This window comes from Lonchura striata, chromosome 2 (assembly GCF_050655825.1).
Source record: "Lonchura striata isolate lonStrDom1 chromosome 2, ASM5065582v1, whole genome shotgun sequence".
Taxonomy (NCBI): Eukaryota; Metazoa; Chordata; class Aves; order Passeriformes; family Estrildidae; genus Lonchura; species Lonchura striata.
Window position 1 is genome coordinate 132,204,177 of NC_140704.1, and position 16,339 is coordinate 132,220,515.

General features: G+C 39.1%; 1 long non-coding RNA gene across 1 annotated transcript; it reads left to right on the plus strand.

The window, feature by feature from the left end:
- Positions 1 to 1,971: 1,971 nt before the first annotated feature.
- Positions 1,972 to 15,834, plus strand: LOC146768428 (uncharacterized). Its single transcript, XR_014952994.1, has 3 exons — positions 1,972 to 5,313; positions 5,406 to 5,471; positions 14,451 to 15,834. It is a non-coding gene; the product is annotated as an uncharacterized LOC146768428 (long non-coding RNA).
- The last annotated feature ends 505 nt before the right edge of the window (positions 15,835 to 16,339 follow it).

Here is a 16,339-nt window from a genome sequence, read left to right on the forward strand (position 1 = left end):
TGTGAGACTACTTTCAAAGGTGTGTGATCATTTCAGAAATGATTCTCACTGGCTCAACAACAATGCATACTGTCAAATGTCCATTATGCTGAATGGAAATGTTGGGGAGATATATTTAGAACATCTTTCATCTCTTTTTCAATATTAACAAATGTTCCATATACTTGCCAGCAAAGACCCAATTGTGTGCCTTAATTTAAACATTTAATTATTTTTCTGAGTCAAACTTGATTTAATAAGTAATGATAAATGGAGTTGGACATAATCTTTAGATAATCAAGCAATGGGGCTCACATATCTGAGAGAACAGGAAGAAGTGGTGGTGGCATTTGTCATAATAATCTATGCAACATCAGCACCCGTATTTCCCCAGTGTTTGGAATCACTGAGAAAAGGTGATGAAAGAAGAAGAAAATATACAACTACAGGTAGAATACCAAAACAGTATGAAAGAACGATCTATGCTTTTTTATTGGTAGCTCCCAGTTCCTTTCAGCCCTCCACTCCATTTCTTATTCTCTATTTCTATCCCAAAGTGTACACCATTTCTGCAATTGTATTTTCTAAGCTCAAAACTGGACTCCTAAGTGCTATGTTTCTGGCAAAGATGTACCTTTGGCCCCAGAGAACAACAAGGAAAAAGCAAGCACTTAAAAATATCAATAAATAAATATGTTTTTAAAGCACTAACCCACAGAGTAGTCTGCTATTATTTCTGTTGTATTAAAGTGGCCATGCAGAAATGAACATAAACCCAAAATATGAACTTTGTACCCTTAAGAACAACTGGAAAAGGACTCTTCAGACTATTCTTTATAATCATTGCAACAAATATGCATTATTCCACTAGACTAGCAAAAACCCTTTCCTGCAAAGACCACCTTTCCATCAACAAAACAGAGGCTGGTGTGAGGGTGGAAGGTAGACTTCCGTGTGAGTATCTGAAATGCTCCTGTCTTGGTTTTGCACGGGTGGTTTTTGGTAGTGGAAGAGTCACAGAGGTGGCTCCTGTGGGACTCACAGTGCAGCAGGTGTGGTTTGGCTGCTGCTCAAGAGATTGGACCCACGCCAGAGAAGATCACAGAGAACTGTCTCCCATGGGAGAGACCCCACGGCCTCACAGGGGAAGGACTCATCTCCCTGAGAGTGGAAGAAAATCTCAGTGATGAACTGACCAAAACCCGCATGGCCTGTCTCCCTGCACTGTCAGTGGGAAGGAGGGAGGCGCTGGGAGGAAGAAGGTGTTTTAAGGGCTTATTTTACTTCTCATTATCCTCCTCTCATTCTGTTAGTAGTAAATTCACTTTGCAACCTTAAGTTGAGCCTGTTTTGCCCTTGAAGTGTGTCTCATGGTCATTATCTCACTCATGAAGTGTTAGTTAATTCTTTTTCTCTCCTCCCCAGCTGTGGCAGGGGAGGGTGAGCAAGCCACTCTCATGGGTGCTAGTCCTATGTCAAACCATGACAGCTCTCCATAGGATGCTCATCTTACCTGCTCCCAACTGCTTCTCTCCCAAAGTTCCTCAAACCTCAGACCTGATCTTTTCTATCCCTCCAGCCCATTCAGTGTCTTCACTGGGCTTATGAGAGCTCCTCTCCCATAAGCATTCTGTGCTTTACCAAAGGTGGTTGGTTCTCTTTTCACATCTACTAGTTGCAAATTTCCACTCTCACTTGATGCAAATTCAGACAAAATGAAAATTATTCAAAAAACATTAAGCTGTGCAAGTGGTTAGCATGATTACACTAAAATAAACAATGAAATGACAAATCATTCTTGCTACTTCAGGATGGAAAACACCACTAGTTGTATATTTTGGGTAGAAATTTCTGCTACAGACATACTGTTCTTTCATTACCTGGTACAAAAATATTACTCACCTTGAACAATTTGCTGTGTGGTGCTGTCAGAGAACAGCCACTGGATTAGATGAATTGTTGGTCTGATGAGATAGGACAATGCCTTTACTCCATCTCATGGGCCCTATAAGTAATCTCCTATAGAAAATATATTTAGCTACTTCTTGTAAGTCATTGCTACTTCCAGTTGTTATTTTCTGAGTTCTTTCTGGTTTGTGGCATTTAGTATTTACAGCATTCTTTTGGTAATGCCAAACTCCAGCAGAGTATTTTAGGTATTTTCATAAGGTTCAGCCAGATCTAGAGAAAGTACCAAGGGACTTCCCAGCAGTAGACAATTAATGACTATTAGGAGCACTGTAAGGTATTCTGCAGTAGCAATGGCACACATTTTCCATCAATCACTGCCCCGTGCTTTGGAAACAATCTCTCTCCTGTTATGCTGCTGCCTGTTAAATATCTTGGCATTTATCTCACAGCAGAGACCATTCGCCTGTGCCAGGGTTCTGTTCCATTGACAATGCCTCTTAATTGCCTTGTTGTTTAAATAAACAAGACAAGATAATTAAATGATAATGACAAAGAAACAGGATGTTAGTGATAATGGGTGGTAGACCCCTCTTCCACCCTAACTTCAGTATCTAGAGCAGCCCAAACTGTCTGCCTGTATTAAATCTCACAGCAACCTTCTGAGTTTTGAAAGGGCCCTTTTATCCTTGCTGTTTGAATAACTCAGTAAAAGTGAAAAAGTCTGGAGGAAGAATTCAAGACTAGGAAAACAAGAGAATCAGGTGATGTAAAGGTTTCAGAAAAGTAGGGTGTACCTGTAGCACAAAGAACAGCAGTTCTGCATGGGGAATAACCAGCAGAAGGAGCTGCCTGTTTGCAGTTCCAGTATTCCTGGCAGTCCAGGAGGGGCTGGCCCAAGTTGTTCTATTTCTGCTTCTGACCAAAGCTCTTCAGCCATAGAGTTTCCTTAGGGCTGGGCAGCAGGAATGCTTCCCTGTTGATGCCAGCTACCTGGGCTGCTGTTGCACATACTCTTTCTCAGTGTCTCTGCTCACACTTCACCTTGCTATTCTCCCATACTGAAGGTGAATCAAAAAGGCTGACTTTGAGAAACTCTTTAGGCAAAGATTAACCAAAGCAGGATTTTCAGCTATTTGGCTCTAGGAACAAAGAAATTTTAAAGTGTATTCATAAAATTGGGACATTAATGAAGTAGATTGGTGGTTTTTTTCCATTTATTACCTTATTTCCTCAACTGGGGATAACAGGTGAAGATACAAATCCCAAAAGATTTGATATGGAGAAGCCTGGAAGTATTTTTTGTGTCTGGGATTATCTTTTCCAACAGCCTACTAAGAAGACAGGCAGACTACAGACTGATGGAGCTTGTTGCTTTTCTGAGATTTTTGGCTTGTTTTGGTACTTACTGGTGTGTACAGTTGACAGAGACCAGTTCTGCATAGGATGATGCCATCAAACATTTCAAGATAACAGAACAATCTGTTTGGGCAGAAACACATAGTTGAGCAAAGAGTGGTAGTGAAAAGAAAGAGAAGTTCCTTTGAACTTCTTTGAAGTTCCTGTTCTCTGTCCTGGCTTCCAGCTTGGCTGTACACTTTGCTTTAAAGACTAAAGTAGTGTCATACCAGATTTGCTTCCAATTTTCTCAGTTCAAACATCTTTCTTGCTCGTTATTGATATTGATCTGACAAGCTCCAGGAGAGTTTTCAGGGCATTTTTAAAGCACTTGTGTTGGCCTCAAACTGTTCAGGATATTTGAATGTAAAAATACACCATGTAGACCAAGGGCCTGCTTTTGTATTTGTCCTAGAACAAATTACACCTTACCAATAAAGTTTTTATACTGGGGTGAATTTTTGAGACAGAGATGCAATGCTTGCTCCGCAGTCATGTCTGCCTATGCCACAAGACAGGAGCTGTGATGGACTTAAAGGACTGGCTATGTGGTCTTGTCTGTTGACATTGAAAACAAGAACAAAAATGCAGATCAATCTTGCTGTATGATAGCTTCTTTAGCTATTGATTAATGCTTTAAGGTCAATCAAAGAATGGGTTAATTTTGGAAATTAAGGAAATAAGAGAAAGATTGCCTCTGCCATAGCAGTACATCTACCAAAACTCAAACCCTCATCGACACTTTCCAGCCTGCTCCTGGCAGCTGGCAGGGGTTTGTGTCAGGCTGGCCTGGAGCAGGTTGAAGAATGAGTGCTAGCTTCAAAACAGTTTCACTAGGACTGAAGTACTTACATGATGCCACAGACATTAGGAAACTCTGTAGGTATTTTGGGCCTTGACTTTGATTTTTTTGTTAGCTGTTATCTTCAGGGTTACAGGTCAGTATTTGGGTTGATGAACAGGTAGCTTTCATAAGGGCGGGGCTTTTGTTAGAGAGGCAAATTATATGGCAACTCAGAAAAAAAAGGAACTGTGGAATATCTCCATAGAGCAGACTAGGAAGCTGGTTTACTGACATTGAGAAATCGGACCAAATGAGTACCACAGTCTGATGGCAGAACCAAACCTGAGACCTGCATCCTTAAGATCCCAGGGACACATGCTGCATGTTTAGCTTGCTCTTTAAAGGATCATGATTAGAATACCTTTTCAGACATTTTGATCAGCCAAAATGAGCATACATGATACATGTATCACTGATATATATATATATGAGCTGGAAGTGACTTGGAAATAATGGGTAAAGAGCTTGTAAAAAAGGGTGTTACAGCATATTACCGTGCTGCCCACACTAGCACTGCTTTTTTTGAAGAAGGCCCTCATAGACAAATGACTGCTTCTGTGATTTTCTGGCAATAAGAATTGTATTTTTGTCATTTCATATTTATATATTTGATTCTGACTTGCATTTTGAACTTATTCACTGGCAAAGATATGGGTTAATTTTATTTATGGGAATGGGAACTTTCTATTCACCCTTATCCCCCAAGAAATCTTCTGAAATAATAGAGTCACTGGGTTTTAAAAGAAATGTTGAGCACTTCATGAACTAAATATGCCACTATTAGAAAGAAACAAAGAAAAGACAAATAAAATGGAAGCTTATTTGCATCCGATTTACATTATCCTGTGAGCATTGATTTCATTTTTATTTCATTCCTCTTAATGCTATTCAGATTGCAGACTACAACCTTGCTGCAAATTTACAGCTGAGTTTCATTGTTCATTTAATCATCTCAGGTGTTACTGAAATAGGGAACACTGGTGCTTGGAAGATTTCCCCTGAGGTTCATGGGTGCTGGCTGTATCCTGAGGCTGGAGGAGGCGGTCTGCAGATACATTCTGGCAGTTGCTGCTCTGAATTTTGATGATCGTCTGTTGAAAAATTGCACGGGCCATCCTGTGTCAAGACAATCATTGCTGTCTCCTCCTTTTAGTCAGCAATTTGTCTTCAAGCTTACTACTTAGGTTATGCCTTTTTCTCCTCCATCCCTAACCCCTTGCTTCAGCTTAAATATTTGCAATAACTCACATTTCCCCCTCCCTCATTCCTCTTGCAGGCAGGAACTGTGTCAACACTCTGCAGATGTTTTTTAACCCAGCAGAATATTTCGATGAGTTTGATGGTGAGTTATGAAATCTTTGTGGTTTGCTCACAACACAAAAGGATTCTTTGATAAACACAAGTAACTGGAGTTTACCATGAAGGTATCTTTGTCAGGGAGTGTTTTCCTTTCTGTTTCCTGCAGCTTTGCTTTCTCTGATTCAGAGAGTCAAAAAGTTAACATTCTTGGGCAATGGGCAGTACTATCCATGATTTGGAATTATCTTTTAACTAATATTTTATATTGTTTGGTTAAAAGCTACTGTGTCTGCAAGCAACCCCTCCTATAAAATTATTGACCATTGAATATCTGCTGAAAGCAAACATAAAAAGCATCATCAGGTTCTAAATAATTATGTTTAAAAATTTAAGCAACTAAGAGTTAAAAATATTTTGAAATCTTTGCTTAGCTCTTGTCTATTTCTATTGACATAGGCTTACAAGAATCTTGTCGCTTGGATCTCTGATGTTTCCTTTTGAATTTTTCAAATGAAGTTCTGTTCCTGATTTTTGGAGAGGTGAAATTGTGATAGCATCATAATGAACAAATGAATGAATACATAAAAATGTAAAAATTTTCCCTTGGGCAACAAATTTGCTCTTATTAATGCTGGAAGAGACGGTTAAGTGCTATATGACAGAAACTGTATTCACTGTTGCAAAAGGAGCTACTCATTTTGATCAACAGCAGAACGTTTGCCTTCAAATCTCTAGTCCCAGTTGGAGCAACAACCTTTCCCCTATAATTAATTTTTGTGTGCTGTAGTCCATTAGAGAAGAGAGTGACAGCCTCTGGACACAGATTACTGTCTTAGGTATGGCCCAAAGGAACATTATGGTCTTAATTAAAGGTGGCTCAATATGTCAGCTATTGCAATAGTTTGAGCATTTTTAATGCTGTGTCAGTATCTAACCACCTTAAAAGAATTCTGGTAGCAAGCAAACTAAGTAATTTAAAGGCAGCTCATGTTCTCTGTAAGTTTTGCAGGACTGCTATTGGGAATACTTGATAATTTATGAAGGCTTACACTACCAAATTAATTACATTTTCCTGATGCCACATGTCTTTTTCATACAAGCTAGCTCTGAATTATAAGTAACAATATTGTCCTTGTTCATTCCTTCAGTACAGGAGACAGCTTACTAATTACACCAGTAGAATTCAGTTGCTGTATTTTAGAAGTGTCGTTTATTAAACACTGCTGCAGTTAAGGTGGTATATGCTTCTCTAATATTGACCCTGATTTCTGCTGTGTCCATTACTGCATCTCAGGTCTGAGCCTTTGGCATGAGTTTCATTTGGGCGTATTTTTTGTAGCTTAGAAAAATAAGTTCTGAGGAAATGACAAATGTAGAGATTTGCTGTGATATGCAGGAGCTACAACACCATGCACTCTACAAGTTTGTGTGGGAATGAGGTTATACTTCAAGCCCCTGTTCTGACAAACAAAATAACCTTGCTGTCCTTACAATAGGCAACGTGGGTTTCTTCTGAAGTCCTGCAATTTTGAGTTGTGCTGGGGTTTTGCATAGCAGATACTTATTGGAAAGCCTGACAAACTCTCCTGATGTGGCTGCCTTAAAAAAAAAATGAATGTTTTTAAATTTCATTTAAATTAAAATAAAAACAGTTTTAATAGATAGTATATGAATATAGCTAACCCCTGAACTTCAATCAACAAGGAGAGAAATAAACGGACCTTCTATTTTATTTAATAAGATTTTAGAATATTGAAACTTTCTTTTTGCCTCTTCCATTTTTTTTTTTTCTGATTTGTATCAATATCATAGAAGAGCATCTAGGGCTGCTTTTGGATTAATTTCAAGTCAGTGATTTGTAGGAGAAACTATTTTTCTCATGATTTACTATTACTTGAAATAAGAATTAGACTGGAGATGAAATTCCAAAAGGAGAATTTTTCACAGGAAATCTCACTTTTATGCAGTTCCTTTAAATACAAAATTTGATCTGTGAAAGAAGAATTCTGTTGTGAAGTTTCATCAGACTCTAAGTGGGACTGGGGTGAAAAGACCCTCTTTCACCTCAATTATTGGAAAACTCAATTGAAAAGAGCCCAAAAGGTAATGCAAGAGCAGTATGTATAGATTTGCCCTCTTTGGAACATAGAACATGCAAGAGGATCTTGCATCCTCTTCCTAGGAGGGAGTGAAACTGTTACTGGGCAATGACCCTACAGTATCAGTGCAGGAGGAGTAACTTTGGAGCTCAGAATTGTCCAGCACTTAGGCTTAACATTTTTTCCAGTGAAATCTTCTGTTCCAGTATTTTCTGATTATGGAGCATTTTGGGGCAACCCTTTACTTTTCAGCTGTATCTATTAAGCTTTATTAATATTATAATGTATGTATGAAGACGTGTCTTAAGGGTCAGCTTCCAATCATTACTGATTCTGCAGAGAAGACCATTCTGAACTACTGGTGAATTATGTTTCTGCTGCATTTAGTCTTCAGCTCTGAATAATGTTTGGTCATCTTCACATTATGTTAAGTGCAATGGATGTTGAAGGCCTTCCAGGTAGCAACATCTGGTTGTGCTACTTTACAGTACAAAAATTGCCTCAAGGAATTAAGCCTCGAGTAGTTCAGCATCTGTTTCAGGTTGTTTCAAGAGATGGTATACTCCTCGTAACCTTGCCCATGAAGAATTCTTGCATGAGCTTTGATAGCAGAAACATTTTTTTGCATTTTCTGCAGCATGCAGTTAAAAGTTTAGTTTTATAATTATTTATTTTGTGCTCTGAAATTTAAATCTATTTGGAAGTGGCTGGTGAAAACGTGTGGCAATTGAACATGAGATATATTACAAATACTTGCAAGGGCAAAGTTATATTAAATAGTTCTTCATGCAGTCAGGACATTTTAACTGGGATGGTACTGATCATCTGTCCCCATCTCTGCTCAAAAGTAAAGGAAATCCAGGTTTTTGTCAGCCCATTTAGAAGCTGGCCACCTATTCTCACCCTCTGTCTTCTGATAGCACTAATGTCCTTTAATTTATCTTTCCTCAGAGTAAAATTCTCTGTAACGGTTGCACAACAGGCAATAAATCAAACCTTTTGAGGAGACATTTGGATTTCTGACCAAAAATGAGATTCTCTGTCTTTCACTCTGTCTTGAACACTTTGCACACTCCAGATTGATTTATTTTGAACAAGACCTGAAATCTAACAATTTGGAAAGAATGCCTGTTAAATGGTATTTTACCTTCTATTGTACAAATAGAAATTGTCAACTAATGGCTGCCTGGGTCAGGCCTTATTAACTGGGAACCACAAGATGGTGCTGCCATAACTGACCTGTTTAGTCTAGCTTGGCTCAGCAAACAAGAAAACACTTTGCCTTCCTCTCCTGAAGGGGCAACAAGAAATTACTCACCATGAAGCATTCACTCTGTTGTTCCCCAACAAATTTACAACAATGTCCTATTTGTTTTCAAAGTGTCAGGATGACACTTTATCAGGATGAGCTACATCCTCTCATTTTCTCTCCTTCAGTACCTCCAGTGGTTGGGCAATGTCACCTACTGGAGATTCTTCATAAGATACATTTATATTCCAAGCAATTGTCTGACACAGAAAGTGCTGAGGAAGAAATAATGTGAGATCCCTGATGATGGCATATCCAGACCCAACAGTGCAGCCATGCCTGTGTATATCACAGAAGCTGCAGCCTGTCTTTAATATGTGAAGGATCCTACACTTGTAGGATGAATAATTTTAAAGGAAAGGCCAGAATGGCTGGGTATTTGCCAGCCACATCTGGATGTGAATAATTCTCTCTGCTCTATACATAGTCATTGTAGTCTTCCTTAGAGCCACATACTATTTGGGGTTCAGAGCTGATCCCTAAGAAAACAGTCACAGACATTGTATCAAATGTCTCCAAGGATTATCATGCAGGTCTTCTGCTGAATCTTGCTGGGAAGTCCAGAATGTACCCTTTACCTGCTCCCCTGATGAGTTTATATTCCTCCAGCTGCCCCTGTCCCCTGAATGCAATGATGAATGTGTGCTGGTTGAGCAGAAGGCTGCTGTGCTGATTTAAAAATCCCCCTGTTCCCCCATGCTGGTTCTGTTTTGCCAGGGCTGCTGTGGTGCAGTGGGAGGGAGCGCGAGCCTGAGCCTCGGGGCCGTGGGTCTGCTGTTGGCACTCTCAAGTGCTCAGCAAACGTGACCGTGCCGTGGCTGAGGGTGCTGCTTGGGGGTCTTCACTGGCATACACTTCTGCCACTCTGCTGAGGGGTGATAACTGCAGGCAGATGACTGTGAGCATGCAGAAGCTTTGAAATGTCCTGGGAAAATCCCCATGGGTTTTTTTTTTGTCAGTCTTTGCGTTGTACCGCCCTCATTAGTTTCCGTGCATTACTTGAGCAAGTGAAACTGCTGAAAGAAAGGAATGTCTTCTGTCGTAAAAATAACATTAGTTTCCATTGGATTATTATTTCATTTATCTATCTATTAGCAAGAAAAAAACGTGCATGCAGGATCACCTTAGACTCATAATAATAATTGTTGTTGTTACAGTGAGTTGATTAATAAATAGCCTGTTGGCTGCAATGAAAGAGGAGCTTAGAATAAACTGTTCCAAGAAATAGCACTGCTATGTCCATATCAACCATGAAGGAATCAGGAGGGATGCATAAGGAGAGTCAAATCTTTTCCTGGAGCTAATATACAGTTGCTTTGAGCACACACACACATGCACAGAAGTGCACAATCTTTATTTATTTCATTCTCAACAAAGAGTACTTCTAAAATGTTATAAGAGACAGATCTAGGAATATATGATTTATCTGGAAGCAGAATGAATTTGATGTGTTAAGTAGTTTGGGTTTGAATGAAGATGTTCCTGTTTCCACACACTGAAGACTGGTATTGATTTGATGTATATACAGAATAGTCTTCTTCACAGCTGTTTAAACAATGCCCTCTACAAACTTCTATGAATATTTAGATTTATGTTGCCTTTCTCATCACATCAGTGCTATTAGGAGGGTCTGCCGGATTAGTCTGTGTCTCACAAATGGGATGGGACCCTGACTGGTTGCAGACTTGGGATTTATTATCTGTCTGTATCATACAAGCAAAAAGCAAGAGACACAGAGAAAATAACAGCATCCATGCAAATCCAGATCAGAGACAAGATGGCAGCTTATGCAAAGCCTTTTTCTACATATTCTTTGAACCAATAGCATAAAAGAAAATGTGCAAAGTCATTATACTCTAACCAATAAGAAAAGGACCCACATGGGTTTAACATTAACAATAGGACTTCTATGAATCTCAAACAATACACAATAATTCATTATATAAGATTGAAACTTTTTCTATCTTTGCAAAGCATATATCTAGGACTTTTCACATCTCAAACTATCAGTAAGTTATTATTCTTTCTTGTTCCTTATGATAAATATAAATGTATTCACTTGGTTCTTACTTTCCTAGATTCCCATGAGAAGGTTTTGAAATTTCCCAGCCTTTCTCAGCTTTAGATCTACTTTCAGGGGCCTTTTTGCACTTTCTAAAGTCTTTTACTGTTTTATATTTCTACAGGAGGGTCTGTAATACTCAGGGAAGTGGTTTGGCTTTGCTGGCTCTGAATGAATTGTGTTTTAGAACTCCTTTGGGTGGGAACAATCTCATTTTGAAGTGTCATGTGTGATCCAAGCCTTAGAGTGTCATGTGTGATCCGAGCTGGAATGGACATGGAGGTATTAAGCAGTTTGGTAATGCCTTTGTGATAAAACAGAAGGCAGCATTTTGGCCTTCTAGATTCTGAGGTTGCTTTTTAAGTTCTATTGCTGTGTCATAGTTTACTACTGGCTACCCCATACACAGCATACTTCTCACATGGTTTGCACAGAAGAATTTTAAGAAAGATTGAGGATTTCATCAAGCCTGTTGTGTAAAAAAATGTATTTCATTACCTTTAAACTCTATACTAAAGGTGACTTGACCATGCACAAGTAGCTGATTATTTCAAAGCTTTTAACAACTCCGTGCTGAAAAAAAAAAAAGCTGCAACTTCATTTGTTGTATTCTTTAGCTGTATTACTTCTTTATGCTCTTTTCTGTAACAATTTTTTTCTTTACAGTTTTATTTTCTAGTTTATCTAGAAGACCACTGGCAATGGGCAGCACAAATAATTTAAGTTTCTTTGTAGTTTTACCACGTCTGTCATCAGCAGGAAAGAAGCTTTTGAGAAGCAAGGTAAGAGTCAGTACCAGTGTTTTTTCCTCATAAGACACCAACATGAGAAGCTCAGAGAACGGTAGCTTTGCTGCAAGCTGCCTGACAGACTTTATAAAGATTTGTCCTTTCTTAATATTTGTGATTTCTGGTCTGTGGGCAGTTGTGAAGAGGTCAGTGACCTCCCCTCCATCAGACAGCAAATGGATCTTTTGGGCTCAGGATGAGCAGTTGGGTTTTCTCCTTGAAAAGATGGCTGAAGAGGAAAGAAAGTCAGATTGGGTCCTTCAGGTTAATCTGTGGAGCAGTCCCAGAGGCAAAAGCACAGAGGTGTCACAATCTCACAGCATTGCTCTTGGATCCATAGGAGCCCGTTCCCTTCTGAGTGCACAGCCTGCTGATGTGCCTCAATATCCTCTTTAATGTAGCACCATCACTCAGAGTATTTTAATTTGTGTTTCTTCAGCGTGATCCCTTAGTAAACTAATAATCTGTGCTTTCAAATGTTCAGTGCTAATCAGCTGAATGCTCTGTCAGAACCAGCATCCTTTGGTTGGGGGTAAAGAATGTGACATTTGGGCATTCCCATGGGATGGTGACCAGGTTATCCTGTGCTTGGCACCACAGTGCAATGTGTGGCTTTTGGACTTGTGAAGAAATGCCTGTGCTTGGTGACCTTTCCTACACTTCTGCATCCTTCTCTGCCATTCTTTTTCTGCCCCTCTGCCAGGCATCATGCATATGCTGGAAGGTGGGAAGAGGAAGATCCCTTTACAGGGATCCTGTAAAGGTCCTGTTTGTGTGCTGGGGAAAATCCACCTCCAGCATTAACCATTGATGAAGAGCACGGTCTTTTTAGAATCACCCCTTATTGATTTTTGGTGGTTTCAGCACAACAGAAATCCTCCATTCTGAGTCTCTCACCTTTGCTTCTCTTCTGCATTTGGACAGAGGAGGGTTTCTCCCTCTTGCTGACTGGAGGAGGTGAGGTCAGGAGGAGAAAGAGCTTGGGTGGCCAAATCACAGGTGGCAGTAGAGCTGGGGAGGTACTGCAGATGGCTGACGTAAGGGTTCATAAAGTGATGAGGACTCAACATACAATGTTCCTTTAAACATAAATGTTTGTATGGCACACCAAGCCAGCATGTAAAACTATATAAACATTTTCACATGTTGAACTACAGATTAACTGTGGTGCTTATGATGATAATTAAAACCACAAACACAACATATTGTGAAAAATTCCACATGCACATTTAAGTTCCAGTCTTGCAGTCAGGGAAAGGCATTACTGAGTTTCTCTTGAAAGTTGTTCTTTCTATTCAGCAAATCTTAGGTGAAGCTGAAGGTCTTGCAGAATTGAACACCACTATTTGTAGAATTTGAAAAAGGACTTTCATTAATTCTGGAGGTATTGTTTAGATGAGGATTTTTTTTAATATTTAGCAAAGTGAAAGGAACTGACACAGGAGTTTGGTGTGACCTGTATATGGTATTTCAGATTAAATGGTGTGACCTGTATATGGTATTTCAGATCAAATACTTTAATTTTTGAATATTTAAAGCCATTAAGAGGAATGTAAATCTGCAAAGGTGGGGCTAAAATGAGATTTCAAAAGTATGTTTTATTTTGGGCTTGTAACTATTTTTATTTAATGCTTGCAACACCAAGGCAAATATTTCTGAAAATTGCTTTAACTATCTTCCTTTGGGGATGATTTGTCGTGTTTGTTTCCTGTTCTACAAACTTTTCTGTGCAACGCTGAGTCTACAGCTGGCGGTCAGAACTGAGTGAGCCAGGACATTTACTTGGGATACATTGTTCCTTGATGAAATGCCAATTACTCAGAAATGCAATAGCCACATCAGCAGCTGAAAAAAATGGACCATGAATAATTACTTCTGTGTGTGTATTTTTGATTTTTAACTGGTCGCATAAATTTTTAAAAGCTTGAGATGTGTTTTGAATGGTGGTGGTAAATAAGGCTAGAAATGAGGCAAGCAGCAGTATCTTCTCCAAAGTCCTCTAGAGTCCAAGACACAGAGTCCATGACTCTGGCCAGCAGAACAGAGAAAGACAAACTGCCTGATGTAGCTAAAAATATAACCTGCAACTCAAAATTAGTATTTTGATTTCTCCAACCCTATCGAGCTGCTTGTGTTCCAATGTGATCCTGCACTGGTCTTATATATTTCACTGATACTTCTATTTCTAATTTTGGGTCTAATTCTCCACCAGAGTTGTTCCTGGACAGTGCAAAGTGGCACTGCAGGAGAAAGACTGTGAGCAGCTCAGAGCAAGCAGGAGTATCTCCAGTGCACAGCACTGCAATGTGTTGTCAAAATTGCTGACAGCATTGGGAATGCCGTAATATTGGCACAGCGTGGGTGGGACTATTTCAGGGATCTTTCCACCAAGTTGAGATGTATCTGATCTACAGTAGTAGCAACCCAAACAAGCAGTAGCAAAAGTTTAATGACACAGGGAAGCTAGTAAAAATACCAAAGTTGGTGGTTGTTTTTCAGCAATCACAAATGTTCAAAATTAGAAATATTGAATAAATAGAAAGAATAACTTAAAGTGTCATAGTTCATGTTTAAGATTGAAACAGAGAACCTAGAGTATTTCAAGAGGCAAATACTTAAATGTTTTTGTTTGTTTTAAAAAAATGAGCCCTTTATCTGCTATAAAACATTTTGTCAAAATTGTTGATCTTATTTTTAAATTGTTTTAGGCAGTGTTTTCTTCTCTGTTAAGCTTCTGAATTTTTTCTTTTTTTTTTTCTTCTAGGTTCTCCATAAAAAATCATCAAAAATGAGCAAAGCCATATTTCTTCCCATTAAAAGATTTTTTTTTTAGGCAAGAAATCGACAACAGTTTTTGTGAAATAATTACACTTCAGGGAAAAAAGAAACAACAATCCTTGCACACACACAAAAAAGTGATACTTCCATAAAAAAAAATGTGATGTTAAATTCTGAGCAGCTGCAATCCAAAACACCTTGCAGAGTGTTGAGAAATTATAGCTACAGAGTCAGCAAAACACAGGTGTAAAGGCTCCCTCTGTGGATCACAACGAACTGTGATGTTTGTTGTGCATTTGCATTTATTGAGATGTTGTCTTGGGAAGTCTTGCTGGCAATCTTCTCTGGGAGCCTGAATTCAGAGCGAGAGAAAGATCACACTGGGATGTTCAGCTTGAACCTTGCACTAAGCCTGCCCTGACACACACCTTTATTATTTCTATTGTTTTTAGGTCTGGGTTGTGGGGTTTTTTTTGCTCTGCATTAATGCAACTAAGATCATAACAGCAGCATATGCACAACAAAGCTGCTAACCAAGGAAATATCAGGCTTACAGCACTTTTTTGCACCACAGTTGCTTATCAATGAAGCGTGTATATAGCCTAATTAACATAACTGGAATGACTATAATTATGCTATCATTTTGTTTACTTTAGCACATTCTGTTGAGGTATATGGGTAGCAATATTTGTTATTGAAATATTCCCCCTTGCTACATTCAGGCTGTTTAATTTTCCTGGTAGTCTATTTTATTTATGGCGTGATTTAGTTGCTTAAATGTGAGGAAAGTATTAAAGTCCACAAACTCTTGGCATACAGAGTCTTCTCTACTTTGGATCTTGGACAAAATCTGATAAAGCTTTGAGTAGTTCTCAATAATTCAAGTAATGTGGTCCTGTTATAATTAATGTCACTATTGTCATAAATAAGGCTTTGGAGGATAGAAGCCTAAAAATAAAAATAATCAAGAACATGCACAGCTAAAAGCCTTTCAGGCTCCCATTTGAGAAAGTGCAATGCAAGTGAAGCTGTTAGTTTGGGATAGCATTGCCAGACAAAGACAATGGAGAAAGATTGTATAAAACATTTATTTTGTTGTGGCTTAGACTGCCCTAGTAAAATTAAGTTGTATCCACTTTTGATGAAAATAAGATGTCACTCCCAGAAATGTTTCTGAAGAAGGTTCCTAGTGCAGCAGGGTGATGCTTGCTTCAGCCTTTATATAGTCCACGTGGACATCTGCATCCTCATGGCTTCAGCAGAAGATCTTTGCTGTGCTGTAGTGTGACTGCAGCTCAGGAGACACACCACAGCACGTTCTTATCCCTCATGCCCTTTTCTAGGGCAGAAGGAGAAGGGAAGGGCACATAGGATGTCAGTCCTTGCTGAGAGGCATTTCTGGACATCTGGGACTGTAAAAATCCTTGTGATGCTGTTGCCTTGAACTTGTCTCAACCTCATGCACCCACAGCACAGGGACACAAAGCCCTTCACCACCTCTCACTGACAGAAGTGGTGCACAAGCTTACCCAGCGGAGACCTGGATCATCAGCTCTCTTGCATTTCACCAGGGCTAATGCCTCCCACTTTCTGGTGATGTGCAGAACATTAATAACATAAGTCATGTTTGTACAGATATATGATTTCCATAATTAGGAATATCAAGAGTATAATTTAAGGTAAAGATGAATAAATTAACACAGACATACTGAGTATGTTGGCACTTTAAGACACCTTTGGGTGTGGTCTAGCGCTTTTCTTCACATTAAAGTAATAGCAAAGGTTCTCTCAGGTCTCTTGCTGAGTTTGCCAGTCAGCTGGAAATCTCCTTTTCTTGTGCTTTTGATGGACCCAAACTTAATGGTAGTGTTTTTA